A 14,018-nucleotide genomic window follows, 5' to 3' on the forward strand; every position below is an offset into this window, starting at 1 on the left:
AAATGAAATGGTCTAACATGCATTTCCCTTACAAAAAACTAATACTTCTTTGGTTGAAAATAACATCTGTCAGTAATTATGAAAAGAGCTGACAGATGCATAGTATTTATTATTAGCCAGGGCTGTTCTAACATTGACACAAATTCATTAATCATCATAGCAACTCTACGAGGTAGGTATTATTATTATCCCCATTTTATTGATGAGGAACTTGATGAACACAGAGGCTAAATGACTTTTGCAAGGTCGAAAGCGAGAAACAAGCACAGGTGTTCCAGCCTGAGTCTACGCTCTTGGCCACTTCTTTTTTTTTTTTTTTTGTGGCGGGGAGCTAATAAGGTAATTCTGGTGGGGGGTGGGGAGGTAATTAGGGTTATTTGTCTATTTTAGAGGAGGTCTTGGGGGCTGAACCCAGGACCTTATGCATGCTAAGCATGCACTCCGTCACTTAAGCTGTACCCTCCCCTCTCGAGTCTGTGCTGTTAGCTGCTAATCCGCACCACCCCACATGGTAACTCTGGGGGAACTAGTGTTCATTCATTCACTCGTGAAACTCAGCCTTCCCGGTGCCTGGGATTCCGCAGTGAACAAGGCAACATGGTTCCTGCCCTAAAAGAGCTTGTCGCCTCCTGACATATTATCTTCATTTTACCCAGGACGAAACAAGGTCAAGAAGATTAGCCTTTTCCTGTTAACACCTGAGGAGACATGAGGTGCTTTATTTCATTTCTGCCATTTGACTTACACCATGGGGAGGGAAAGCTGCCTTGCAGATCCCGGAGCTCACAAGCCTGTTTATTCTGAATTTTTTTTTAACACTGTTCCTTACTTGATACTTGATCTGAGAAAGGATGAAGTAAACCTAAAAAGATTCTAAGAGAGTGTGTGGTTTATACAGCGTAACTAACCAGCCACTGTTTACTATCCTAACAGAAATCTGTAGGCATATTTCTTTTCTTTCTCTTTTATCCTTTTTATGGGCAGCCTTTGAAAACCAAACGAAACCAACCAAACCAAATCACTGATAATTCAACAGCAGGTTCTAAATCACCCCCAAGACAGCAGCTAAACTCGGTTTAGACTTACAATGCATCTTCTGGTGGCTGGATTGAAGAATGTATCTCTATCCTGAATATAAAAGTCATTTACCTAGCTCTTCTCAAATAGGGCAATGAAAAACTCTTGCTCCGGCTTGATGATACTTTCATTCACTTGGAGGACTTTCATAAAACAGCTGAAGTTATCAAAAGCTGAGGACCGGGTTTTCAGATCAGTGGGCTTCAGAGGCAAATTTATGTGCAGTATCTCAGCGTACGTAAAGAGTACCTCCGACAGGGTGTGTACTTTTCAAATACAAGCTTGCCATCAAAAACCTATATTGGGAGAATGAAAACACAAACCAGGAAACTAACTAGTTTCACATTTTTAGTACACAGATTTTTCTTACGTTGCTGGTAGTTAAAGCACTTGTGCAAACACACACACATATGGCACTGGTAAAAGTGAAGATAAAATAAAAATAGATTTGTAAACAATCATACATTTTTGCCATAAAGATAATTTCTCTGTTGAAATTACTGAAAAGTTATTTAAAATCCTTACAGTTCATTCATAAAATAACCAATGTTTTACATGAAGAAAAGCAAACTTGTTAATTTTTAGTCCAAATTAGTAACTAAAAATAGAAACACCAAAATATTCTTTGCAGTGGTATTGTAATGACAAGTTTTTAAATTTCTGAAACCTTGGACTACTTATATATCTTTTCAATATAGTGTTAAACAGCCATTAATAGGGATTTAAAAGAATTATATTTATTGATATGGAATATATACTAAAAGGAACAAGCAAAAAAAGTGAAATAATAATTTTCCTTTTTGGAAGGGAAAAAATATCTACATTTGAACAAAAAAAATGTTTAGAAGGATTTTAAGATTCTTTATGTATAATTAAGGTACAGATGATTTTTAATTCCAATGTTCTTTCATTTTCAATTTTGGGGGTAAATTTTATAATAAAAGTATCTTTAAAAATCTCCTTGCATAAATACATTAATAAATATATTTATGACTATATTCTCGGGCTATTAAAAAAGATCTCCTAGCTTTGTATCTGAAACATTCATTCCATAATGCAGATTCTGACTGACTCGCCTCCCAGCCCACAGCAAAGGCACGGCTAGTGTGACATGTTTCAAATATCATTCCAGGTAACATGCCGGCTCCCAGCCAATGGCTGCAAAGGGACTGGCATTGATCTGGTTGCTCCCAGCTGCAGACCATCACAGATGCGTTTAGATTCATAGGCTCATGTTTTCTCTGTCAAAAGATACCAGAAAATGTTAGGCTTTTACTTTCACCAAGGAAACAAGAAGTTGTTTGATTTTTTTATGCAAAAAAAAACAACAAACCAATTTGAACCTGATGAAAAGACATTTGCTCAAAACAGCACAGTAGCAATGAAGGTGCTCTGGCTGGCAGGGACTTGTTGGATTCCTGTGAGTGCTGGACTCCTCACATGGAATTCCCTTGGCACTCCAGAAGGCCTGTGGTTGTCCACATGTGTTTGTGGCCATATGTGGCACACAAAAGTCTCTGGCTTTGCACAATTTCAAAGCCTTTTTTGACTTATGAAAGGTTTTACACTCAAATGGAGTTTTCTTGAGTTCACTCACTGATGTCATTCACCAGAGATATAGTCCAGATCTGACATTCTAGAGTCTTAAAATCTTGCAGACATTCAAATGGTTCAGGTTTGGATGTGTATTCAACTCTGGAGGCCTGGACCTAATTGAATAAACCACCCGGACAAGTTCAGCAAAATGCAAAGAAATTTTTCTCTCTGCAAGACTGAAATGTCTGTGAAGCTATAAAAACTTCTGCATCTACAAAAAAGGGAACCAACTCATCAATAACATATCTATCCCTAATGATTGGCCATTTAAAAAAATACTGTATTTACTGCTATTATATTCTATCTGGCTTTTGCCAAATTGTGCCCTAAACTGTAAGGAAAGTATACAAATGTAGAGAATTTTTGACCTTTTAAGAGGAAAAGAAACCTCCTACTCGGTTGGTGGGAATGTAAATTGGTGCAGCCACTATGGAGGACAGTATAGAGGTTCCTTAAAAAAGTAAAAATAGACTTCCATGTGATCCAGCAATCCCATTCATGGGTATATGTCTGGAGAACAATATATTTCAAAAGGACACATGCACCCCAACGTTCACAGCAGCACTATTTACAATAGCCAAGACACTGAAACAACCCAAATGTTCAGTGACAGATGACTGGATAAAGAAGGTGCGGTATATTATATATATGTGTGTGTGCATGCATGTACATACATATATACACATGAACACACACACAATGGAATACTGCTCAGCCATAAAAAATAAAATAATGCCATTTGCAATAACACGGATGGACCTACAGGGTATTATCCTAAGTGAAATAAGTCAGAGAAAGAAAAACAAATATACTATGTATTAACTAATATGTATATCTAAAAATAAAACAAATTAATGAGTATATTAAAACATAAATAGCCTCACAGGTACACAGAACAGACTGGAGTTTACCAGTGGGGAGAAGGAGGAGAGGGGAGGCAGGAAGGGGGTAGGGGATTGACAGGTAAAAAGTGCTACGTATAAAATGGATAGGTTACAGGGCTGTATGATACAGCACAGGGAAATATAGCCATTATTTTATGATGACTTTAAGTGGAATATAATCTATAAAAATGTTGAGCCTCTGTGTTGTACACCTGAAACTACTATGATGTAAATCAACTACTCAATTACAAAATTTTTAATCAAAGTTTTCTTTTCATATTATTTGCAATAAGTTAGAAGCCAGCACTGTCAATACAAACATAGTGCAAGTCACAATTTTCCAGTAATCCCATTTAGAAAATGAAAAGGAACACGTGAATTTAATTTCAGTAATAATTATATTTATCCCAAAATATCCAATATACTATCATTTCAAAAGTGTGATTAACACTTTTAAAACTTATTAATAAATATTTTACATTAGTTTTGTTGTACGAAGTCTTGAAAATCTATCATGTATTTTCCACTTATAGAACAACTCTATTCACAATAGCCACATGTGGCTGGTGGCTACCATACTAGACAGAGCAGATTACACCATTCAGACTTCTGATAAATTACCTGCTCTTACTTATTTAAAGATCTTGCTGAAAAGGCTTTAGATATTCCCTATATCAAACAAAGCAACCTTGACTGGTGGGGAGTATCTTCATTATAAAGTGAACAATAAAGGTAAGAGAGCCATGGTTACATGTATGTTAATGTAACAATACCTTCTTAATTCATTCAGGACTTTACAATCTTTCTTCATATGCCAAGGATTCACTGTCACTGCGCAATGTTTTTCACTATTATCATCTTTGTGATTGAGAGGCTTCTGATGACCCTGCTTTGTGCATCTGTACATAAAGGAACAAAACAGAGAAAAAGACCTTATTAAAGATACTTTAGGGGGGAGGGTATAGCTCAAGTGGAAGATCATGTTCTTAGCATGCAGAAGGGCCTGGGTTCAATCCCCAGTACTTCTTCTAAAAATAAAATAAATTAATAAAAACCTAATTACCACCACCCAGCAAAAAATTAATTTATTACTTTAATTAAAAATTAAAAAAAGATAATTTAGTGCAGGCTTATCAGGCTACAAGAGCTACAATGAATGAACCCACCCATTAATTTAGAAGAAGTCTCACAGTATTTCTCAACAAAAAGGCTAAAAAATAATTGAGAACACTTCCTAATGGTCAGCATCATTTTAACAAAAATGTAGATAATTACGTCCCTGGTGTCAAATTTCTGTCAGAGTTGGGCATGGTACATTTAGTGAAAGTGATTTTGCAGCTATCTTTGAAAGAAATGCTGAGAAATGATCTTTTCTGTTGGAAATTAGCCTGCTTTTACATTCTTCAGTAGGCATAAGTGTTTACAAACCAGGCAGGAACTGGATTATATTTTACATGTACTTTAGAAACTGATTTGAGTTTTTCTCTCTACCTGCAAGTCTATTTCTTAGGTAATAACATAAGCAGGCCACTATACTAAATTTTGTTTCCCTGTTTGCTTAATCCTCACAACAACTCTGTAAGATGTTATTATTACCCCCATATAACAGATAAAGAGCTTGAGGCAGAAAATAATTTGGGTAACTTGGTAAATGGTGGAGCTGGGTAAGACTGCAGCCAGTCTGACACTCAAGTCCATTCTTCTCACCAATGTCAGATACTGCTACCTACATTCAGCAATGACAGATTATTTCAAATTTAAGTGTGTCATTTCTAAAAGTGCAAAGCTATATTAGTACTGCTGTGTAAATTATCCTTTTGAGATGTGATTGCCAAAAAAATAAATAAATAAATAAAATCAGGGTGCCACTGAGGGGAGGGCAAACTGCATATGGACGGACACAAGGGGACTTTATGAGGACAAAGTTGCACAAATCTAGAAACAGCTAAAATGGCTGACTTGTACAATTATAATGTGTGAATTTTATGGCCTGTAAATTACACCTTAATACAGCTAATAAATTAAGAAACTGGGATACCAAATTAAGACTAAAACACACATATATATATATATCACACAAAAACAACAGGCAAATACCATTATTTACTGCACCATTTTCCTTCATGCAGCTTCCTTTCCTCACCCGTTCCTGAAAGGATGATTCATTTTTAAAATAGTCTTTTAATTTATTCAGCAAGTAATTTTTGACTGCCTACTATGCACCCAGGACTAGTCTAGGCACTTGGAATAGATCAATAAACAAAACAAAAGTCCTGTCCTCACGGAGCTTGGTTGGAGTCTAGCTGGGATGGGGGTAGAGATGACAAGTCACACAACAGAGCAGCAGAGGAGGTGGCATGTTAGGAAAGAGGAACCATGGAAAAATGAAAAAAGGCAAGGTAAAGAGAGTTGAGGGTATGGGATGAGGGTGATGTTGTATTAAATACCAGAGCAGGCCACACTGAAGATTGAGGTTAGAACTAAGACTAGGAGGTGAGAAGTCCCAGGTGGACGGAATAACCATCACCAAGGGCAGCGCGCACCTCGCATGTTCCTGAACGGGGGCACGGCTGGAGCTGTGGAGAAGGGTCAGTGCAGGTCCTGTATGGCCTTTGAGGACGTTGTAAGGACTGTGGCTTTTACCCAGAGTGAAATGGGGAGGCACTGCAGAAGGACGACACAATCTAACTTAGGTTTTCGAGGCTCACTTGACTGCCGGGTGAGAATAGTCGAAACGGGTCAGAGATGAAAGGTGGGAAGCCTCTAAGAAGGGCTGTGCAGGAGGAGAGGACAGTGGCTCAGGGCAGGGAAGCAGCAGTGGAGGCAGGAGCCATGGTGAGAAGTGGCTGGGCTCCGGATAAGTTTTAGAGGCAGTGTTAAACCAGATCTATTGACAGAATTCATGTGGTATGTCAGTGAAAGAATAACTCCAAGTTTTTGGCCCCAGCAGCTGGAAGGATTAAGTTTCCACTAACTGAATTTGGGAGGCTGCAGGAAGAACCAGTTTGGGGGTGAAGGAGGACCAAGAGCTCAGTTTTTTACACATGTTGGTTTTAAGATATCAGAGTTCCAAGTGAAGATGTCAAATCAGCAGAAGATTATAAGAGTCCAGAGTTGGAGAGGAAAAGTCTAGTGAGAGACAGAAATGTGGGAATCATGGGTCACACAGGTGGTAGAGGTAGACATGAAACCCAGGTACTCAAACATTAAGATAACCTGGCATTAACCATAGAAGTTGTCCTTGAGGGCATGCCTACTAGTTGTGGATATCAGTCCTCTTTCCAGACCACTCGAGTTTTAAAAAGGACCTTACAAATGAATTCGTGCAAGACACTGCCTCCAGTGGGTGGGTCCAGAGCTGGAGTGGGAGAATGGGATGGTGCACGCTACTCCCTACGGCAGAATGTGTGTGTGTGTCTGTGTGTGTGTGTTTGTGTGTACGCATGTGTGTGTGCGCAGGGGGATGAGTTACACCTGGCTTAAGAAAAAGAGCTAGTAAGTCTAGAAGCCAAAAAATGAAAGAACATCCAGATCTGGTAGAGGGAACAGGAGAAACACGGTGTACTGTAAGACATATCCCCATAATGCCATTTCCCACCATCCTTTCATCAGGAACACAGTTGGAAAGGGGGCAATTATGTAGGTATGTGTGATGTACACAAACTTTCTGACTATGTAACACTGAATATCTACATGTGTAGCAAGTTAATGATATATATATATCTACTTCAAGTTTAATAACAAGTTCACAACAGAGGGAAAATAAAATACTGAGGACTGGTAGAAGTATCATAGAAGGCCTTTCAATGCTCAGAATGGAAGCAAAAGCAGCTTCACCGCTCAAAGAATGTCATTAAGGGTCAAGAATGTTTATATTTGCTTAAGAAATTGAGAGTTACAACTTCCTGCTTTAAAGAATTAACTTTAAGACAGATACCACACTATAAGCAACGTCTATACTGGTGCTTTCTTAAAGCTATTTTTACTTCCTGCTTGTTCTGATGTACTCCAGAAACTCTGCAAAGAAAACCTTCTATTCAAAGGCTTAAAGGAATAAAAAAAGGAATAACACTGCATTCTTTTAAGTGTTCCCTGTACCGAAAGTCACTTGCAAATGCAGCACCCTGCCACAGGGCTACATTTTTATCAATAAAGTCCTTTGAGCAATTTTTCAATCGCTATGTGACTTTGTTTCAGTCTTTCACTCAGAAGCAGAAAGGATTACCAGAAAATGACACATCATGTCTAAAACTACAGATGTGGGAGATGAACGTACACCAGGAAACAGCTAAATGGGAGTGTAAGGTTTACCTTTTAAGTTGCCGTAAGTGCAGTTACACCTTCTCTCTGCTTCCCCTGTGAAGTGAAGAACTAGTCTTTTCCAGAAAAGCTCTCATTCTGAGAACTGTCTTCTTTAAAATATTTGTAGATTCCTTTTTAAGGTTCTTTCATGTTTAAGTGTTTCCCAACTCTACATCCCATAACAAGTGTTAAAATTATCCAATAGCCTATTTCTACAGAACATAATCTACAAAAGCTGAGGTTTCCCAGGGTTTGGATCCCAGAACTCTGCTACCAGATAATCCTAAAGCCTTCCTTCCATAAATGACTCTTCTGCCAATTCCCAGCTGCGGGCAAATTTGGCTTCTCAGACCAGGTAACTTTCTAACTCTGCCTACGAACACTCTGCTGCCAGGAAAGGAACTCTCAAACAGGAAGCAAACAATGCCCGTAGTGAGGGTTGCCTCCTTCAAACAATCAAGATGCCATCAGCAAGCAAATATTTAAACCTACTGAAAAACTTCTGAAGACACCTTACAAACAATATAGTTCCTATAGATGCCTACTATTTGCTCTGGAATAGTGATTTCCAATGGAGGGGACAAAGGATCATATGACCCAAGCAATTTTTTAAATTAAACATAAACGTACCTCTTCACGTGAGGATTCAGGCAAGCCCGTCTTACAGGCCTAGGTGTAACAGAATGACAGTACCTCTAGGAGTACTAGGGTGAAAAGCAGCGAGATAGACTTTTAGTGAAAGGGGGTGATGTAATAGGTCCCATCGCCCACTTACCTCCCACCACAGGACAATCACCTCAGATCAAGAACAAACAGTTTTGGGAAACACAGGTTGTTTATGTTTTTATAGTTTTCTGGTGGAAATAATGCCCTGAGTCATGTGAAGTTGTGGCTGCAAAACTGAACAGGGGACCAGACATTTTCACATTCAGGACACAAATACTCAGCCCCAGGGTGGCCACCATACCTGCTCTCCCCTTTGCCTGTTCACCCCAAAAGCTGCAGGACTCTCCTGCTTGCAATGACACCCAACACTTCTAACAAATTCCTGCCAAGACCACGTCAGCAGCTGGTGGTGTCAAAGTCACCATTTGTACTGTTCTGAAGTCCCTCCATTACTTTATTTCCCTTCTATTTTCTCTGTTGTCTTCCTAGCTACACTTGCATTCAGGAGCTGGTTACCGCACTAACATTGCCTCTGTAATCATTCCAGGATATAGGAAGTAGAGATTCAAGTGTAACCAGTCCCAGAATACTTGTCATGCCACTCTAGTTTCCCAACAAAATACTCTGGCATCCCTCATCTCACCCAGTGAACCACCACATTACTTAGAGGTTGTAAAAGTGGAGGGCTTTTTCTACTGGAAAACACTGTGGCTTGGGTAGAGTTGTGATTTCAGTTTTTGCAACTAGTTACAGGCAAGAAGACATGTTCCGCCAATTTTCTTCAAGCGTTTGGAATTTAAACTTTTATTAGATACAGGGCCGGTGGACTAACCGTAATCTATGAACATACGGTCATATTACCAAATAATGTTCATGTCTGCCTTACAGACATGTAAGAACTTGAACTACACCTGCAGCCTGTAGGCCTTTAGAATTGGATGTGAAGCATCCTGTGACATAAAAAACGTCCTATCCATCCACAGAACACCTTACAGACAACATCACATTAATGCCACTGAATACATTAGTTGAGTCTATGTATGGTTAAGTTACATCTCCAATTTCTCAGAGTTGGAAAGCAGATGTCTAGAAAAGCTGAAAAGCCGAATTACCAAGACAGCTCAAAAGTTAAAGCAGATTCCTGCACCTCCCAGAGCGGAGGGCGGAGGGGTCATTGCCGATCACCCTGTCCTCCCACAGGACATGGCACGTGGGGAAGCAGGCAGGAGTGGGTGGCTGGGACTCGGAAGTGAAGAGGTGATGAAAGCAAGAGTGGAACTGCTCTGGTCCTAGAAAAACAGAGCTGTAAAAAGCTCGGCTTCAGTTCAACCTGCTCACTCTCCCACTTTCCCTCCCACCTACGTGACAAATAGAGCACAGCCAGGCATTTTCTGCCCATGACGGTGACTACTAGCAGGAAAGGGACCAGGATAAAAGCAAGTCCTATAAAAGATCTGTCTTAATTTAAGGACTGTGTTATAAACAATGAATAGCACTGTCAGAGTGGGACACTTGTGAGGCACTCAAATAGGGAGGAGGAGGCTGAGGATCCATTTCCAGCACTTCCATGTTTTTTATCATTCCTAGTTCTGACCTTTCCTTTGCCACTTTCTGTAGCACTGCCATCACTGGCAGGTAAAGGGGCAGCAATGTGACTTGGCCGTTTGGCTGATGGGGCTACATTTCCCAGCACTGGAATGAAAGGGCAGTGGAAGAGGATCAGCTGGAAGATGTGAACCGCGGTCCTGGCCTGTGCCGAACACTAACCAGGTGACCCTGGGTTAGGCCCTTAGTCTCTCTGGGTTTCCAGCTGTTTACTTATAAAAGAAGGTTTTGTCATTGCACAAATATATCCAATATGAAATGTAACGTGAAAGTCAAACATAATGACAGTTCACCTGCTTGCCTCAGGGAACTGTACAAGCACTGAACACTATGTGAATGTAAACACAGAGTTAAGAAAACAGTTGAGGTATAGCGCTAAACTGAACATGGAGATAAATTTTTATGGATTTTCTTGGCTTTCTTTTTTAATTGCAACTCTGAATTAATAGTTATTAGCTATATTCCACACCACCACCCCTGCGAATAAATAAAGTAGTTAAGCACTGCCTGGATGCCTGCTATTGCCCCATGCTAAAACAGGGTGAGGGATATAAAGGAGGCTGATCAGGGGAGTCTTCTCCAGTTACGAGCTAAGTGAGGAGACACATTGGAAACCACCCAGGAATGGTACCAAGTCAATACTCAAAGCCAAGATTACAGGCTACCAATCTTAAACAGTGCAGGAATACAAAGAGGAGCTAAAAGTATTTGGAGTAAATAGGGAAGACTCTATGAAGGGGATGGGGCTCTAACTATAAGCTGTTTTAACTGAGGACTGGATAGGAAAAAGCTGGTGACTCCTGGTTTTTAATAAGGCACAGGTTACCGTAGGAGTATAAGTCGCTTAATGATTGGAACACATAAGGTAAGGACAAAATGATGGAGGGTCGAGACTACTTGGCTGAGATCTGGTTGTGGTAAGTCTTTGACTTGACTCTAGATGTTGGAGCATCAAAACTGTAAGTTGACTGAAATGGGGGGAGGGAATATCCAAGAATTCAACAGAAGGAAAAATTCATGTATCAGGGATGAAAGCTCTTCATCAGAGTATCAGCAATCAGAATAGACACTTGAAACCAAATACATACAGTTCCAGAAGCTGACAAAATGTGGAGGGTGGTGAGAGAAACATAAATCAAAGACCATTCCAAGCCTTTGGGTATTCAAGACCGGAAGAATGATTATTCCACTGAATAAGTGGAGATGCTGCAAGAAAAAAGATTATGAAATCAGCTTAAGACATGTTGAATCTGACATATGAGCTAAGAGTAGGCGTTCTCTAAGAAGCTCAAAATTCAAAACTGAAGCACAGATCTAGAGTACAGGCTTAAGATGCAGATGGACAAGACATGATAAATCTCCTAAAAGAAAACACAGGCAAAACATTATGTGACAAAAATCTTAGCAACGCTCTCCTAGGGCAATCTACCCAGGCAATGGAAAAAGAGAAAAAAATAAACAAAAGGGACGTAATTAAACTCATAAGTTTCTTCAGAGCAAAGGCAACCATAAGTAAAACAAAAGGAAACAACAATGTATGAATGGGAGAAAATATTTGCAAATGATGCGACTAACAGAGCCTAAATTTTCAGAATATATAAACAGCTCACACAACTTAATAGCAAAAAAAACAAACAACTCAATCCAAAAATAGGCAGAAGACCTAAACAAGCATTTCTCCAATGAAGACACAAATGGCCAATAGGCACATGTAAAAATGCTCGATATCACTAATAAAGAGAGAAATTCAAATCAAAACTACAATCAAGTATCAGGTCACTCCAGTTAGAATGGCCATCGCTCAGAAGTTCATGAATGATAAATGCTAGAGAGACTAGAGGGAAGGGTACACTTTTACACTGCTGGTGGGAATCCAGTTTGGTGTAGTCATTATGGAAAGCATGGAAATCCCTCAAAAAACTAAAAGTAGACTTAACTTATGACCCAGCAATCCCACATCTGGGTATATAACTGGAAAGAACTCCAATGTGAAAAGATACCTGCACCCCAGTATTCATAGCACCACTGTATACAATAGGCGAGACATGAAGGCAAGCTAAATGTAGCAACAGATGACTGGATAAAGAAGTTGTGGCATATTTATACACTGGAATACTTCTCTACCATGAATAGGACAAAATAAAACCATTTGCAGCAACATGGATGGAGCTAGAGATCGTCATTCTAAGTGAAAGCAGCCAGAAACAGAATAATACCAAATGATAACACTCATATGTGCAATCTAAAAAAAGAGAGAAAAAGACACTGTGAACTCATCTACAAAACAGGAACAAACTTGCAGACTTAGTAAACAATCTTAAGGTTACCAGGGAAAGGGGATGGGAAGGGATAAATTTGGGAGTTCGAGATTTACAAATGTTAGCCACTATATATAAAAAGAGATTTTAAATAAAGTTTCTTCTGTATAGCACAGAAACCTATGTTCATTATCCAGCAATAACCTATAATGAAAATGCCGATACAGCCACCAACTGAGGAAGCAAGAGAAGAAAGGAGAGTTAGTTATGCTGGGCTAGAGCCCACTTCTAAAATCCTTGTCAGCCACTGAGCCTCCCTCCCAGGGACAGGCTGACATGACATGCGTCCTGCAAACCTGGGGCAGCAGAGGCCGTCCCCAGGTCTGGCCCTGGGGGAGATGGGAGCAAGTCCACCTGCTCCCCTTGGGGAAGCACCCCTCCATGCAGCCCCTGCCACCTGACTGCACTGTGCCTGCCTCTCAGGAACCCACTGACTTGAAAACAAGTGATCCACGAACCTGGGGAAGAAGCAAGGAGATGGGCAGCTAACTGGCAAGCTGGTCGACTTGCCTCCATCTCCCCCATGGCCTGTCCATGGCTCGGCCTCTGCTGCTCCAGGCACGGTCCCCAGGTCAGCCTGCTTCCTTCCGGGAGAAGGGCGCGGTGTGGTCGAAGGCAGTGGCGGGTTATGGAGTCTGCCCATGGGAGCCCGTGGATTTGCTTCAAACCCCCCAGCGCATGGCCTGGGCTTTGCCTCTGCTGCGCCAGGTTCATGGAACCCAGGTTACAGATCAGTCTGCTCCTGGAAGGCGGGTGGTGTACTGTCAGGGAAAGGCAGCGGCTGCGATGGCGGAATTGGGGCTGCACTGTGAGAGCGCAGCGGTTGCGACCATTTCCCGCTGCTGCTGCAGCCATCCCAGCACAATGATCGCACTGAGCCCACCTCCCAGGAGAAGCCTGACCTGTAACATGAGTCCCACGAACCTGGGGCTTTAGAGGCCGCCCCCAAGGTCAGGCCGCGGGGAAGATGGGAGCAAATCCAGGGGCTCTCATGGGGCAGCACCCATTCCATCCGAGGCCCCGCGACTGCACCCCACCCGCATGCCAGGAGCAGGCCATCGTCTGAGGGCCAGTCGTAGATGCTCCGGAGCCGTCCGGCGCCCTCCCACCTCCCGGGGCTGTACCTGCTTTCCTAAACCCGGGTTTAAGTGGTGGCAAAAACGCGGGGTTCAGGAACTACTAATACCGGGGTTACAACGAACCACAGCGGCGGCTGGGACCCGCCTCAGGGTCTTAACGGGACGCGCGGCCGGGACCTCACCTCCGCACCCCTCCCTGGGCGCCTCCCTAGCCGCACAGCCCAGGCGTCACCCGTCGGCTCCCCGAGCAGCGCGCCCCCACCAGCGCCCCCTTAACTGCCCGGCAGCGGCAGCCGAGCCGCGTGCAAGCGGCGGCCCAGACCCCAGGCCGTGTTCCTCTTCCAGGAGCTGGTCCAGGAGCAACCAGCTGCCGCCAGCTTCCACGCGTTCTGGGCGGGTTCCGGCGTCCGCGCGAATGTGCGTCTGCGCGTGCGCCCCCCTCCTCCTCCCGCCTGCAGCGCAAACTGCTCGGGTGGGTCTCCTGCTTTACC

General features: G+C 41.9%; 1 long non-coding RNA gene across 2 annotated transcripts; it reads right to left on the reverse strand.

Annotated features, from left to right (window-relative positions):
* Nucleotides 1-2,087: 2,087 nt before the first annotated feature.
* LOC140694440 (uncharacterized) lies at nt 2,088-13,806 on the reverse strand. Of its 2 annotated transcripts, none has more exons than XR_012070079.1 (3): nt 13,710-13,806; nt 4,331-4,456; nt 2,088-2,318 (listed from the first exon to the last, which is right to left on the reverse strand). It is a non-coding gene; the product is annotated as an uncharacterized lncRNA (long non-coding RNA). The 2 variants fall into 2 exon arrangements; XR_012070078.1 differs by lacking the exon at nt 13,710-13,806 and adding an exon at nt 12,907-13,125.
* Nucleotides 13,807-14,018: the final 212 nt, after the last annotated feature.

This window comes from Vicugna pacos, unplaced genomic scaffold (genome assembly GCF_048564905.1).
Source record: "Vicugna pacos unplaced genomic scaffold, VicPac4 scaffold_21, whole genome shotgun sequence".
NCBI lineage: Eukaryota > Metazoa > Chordata > Mammalia > Artiodactyla > Camelidae > Vicugna > Vicugna pacos.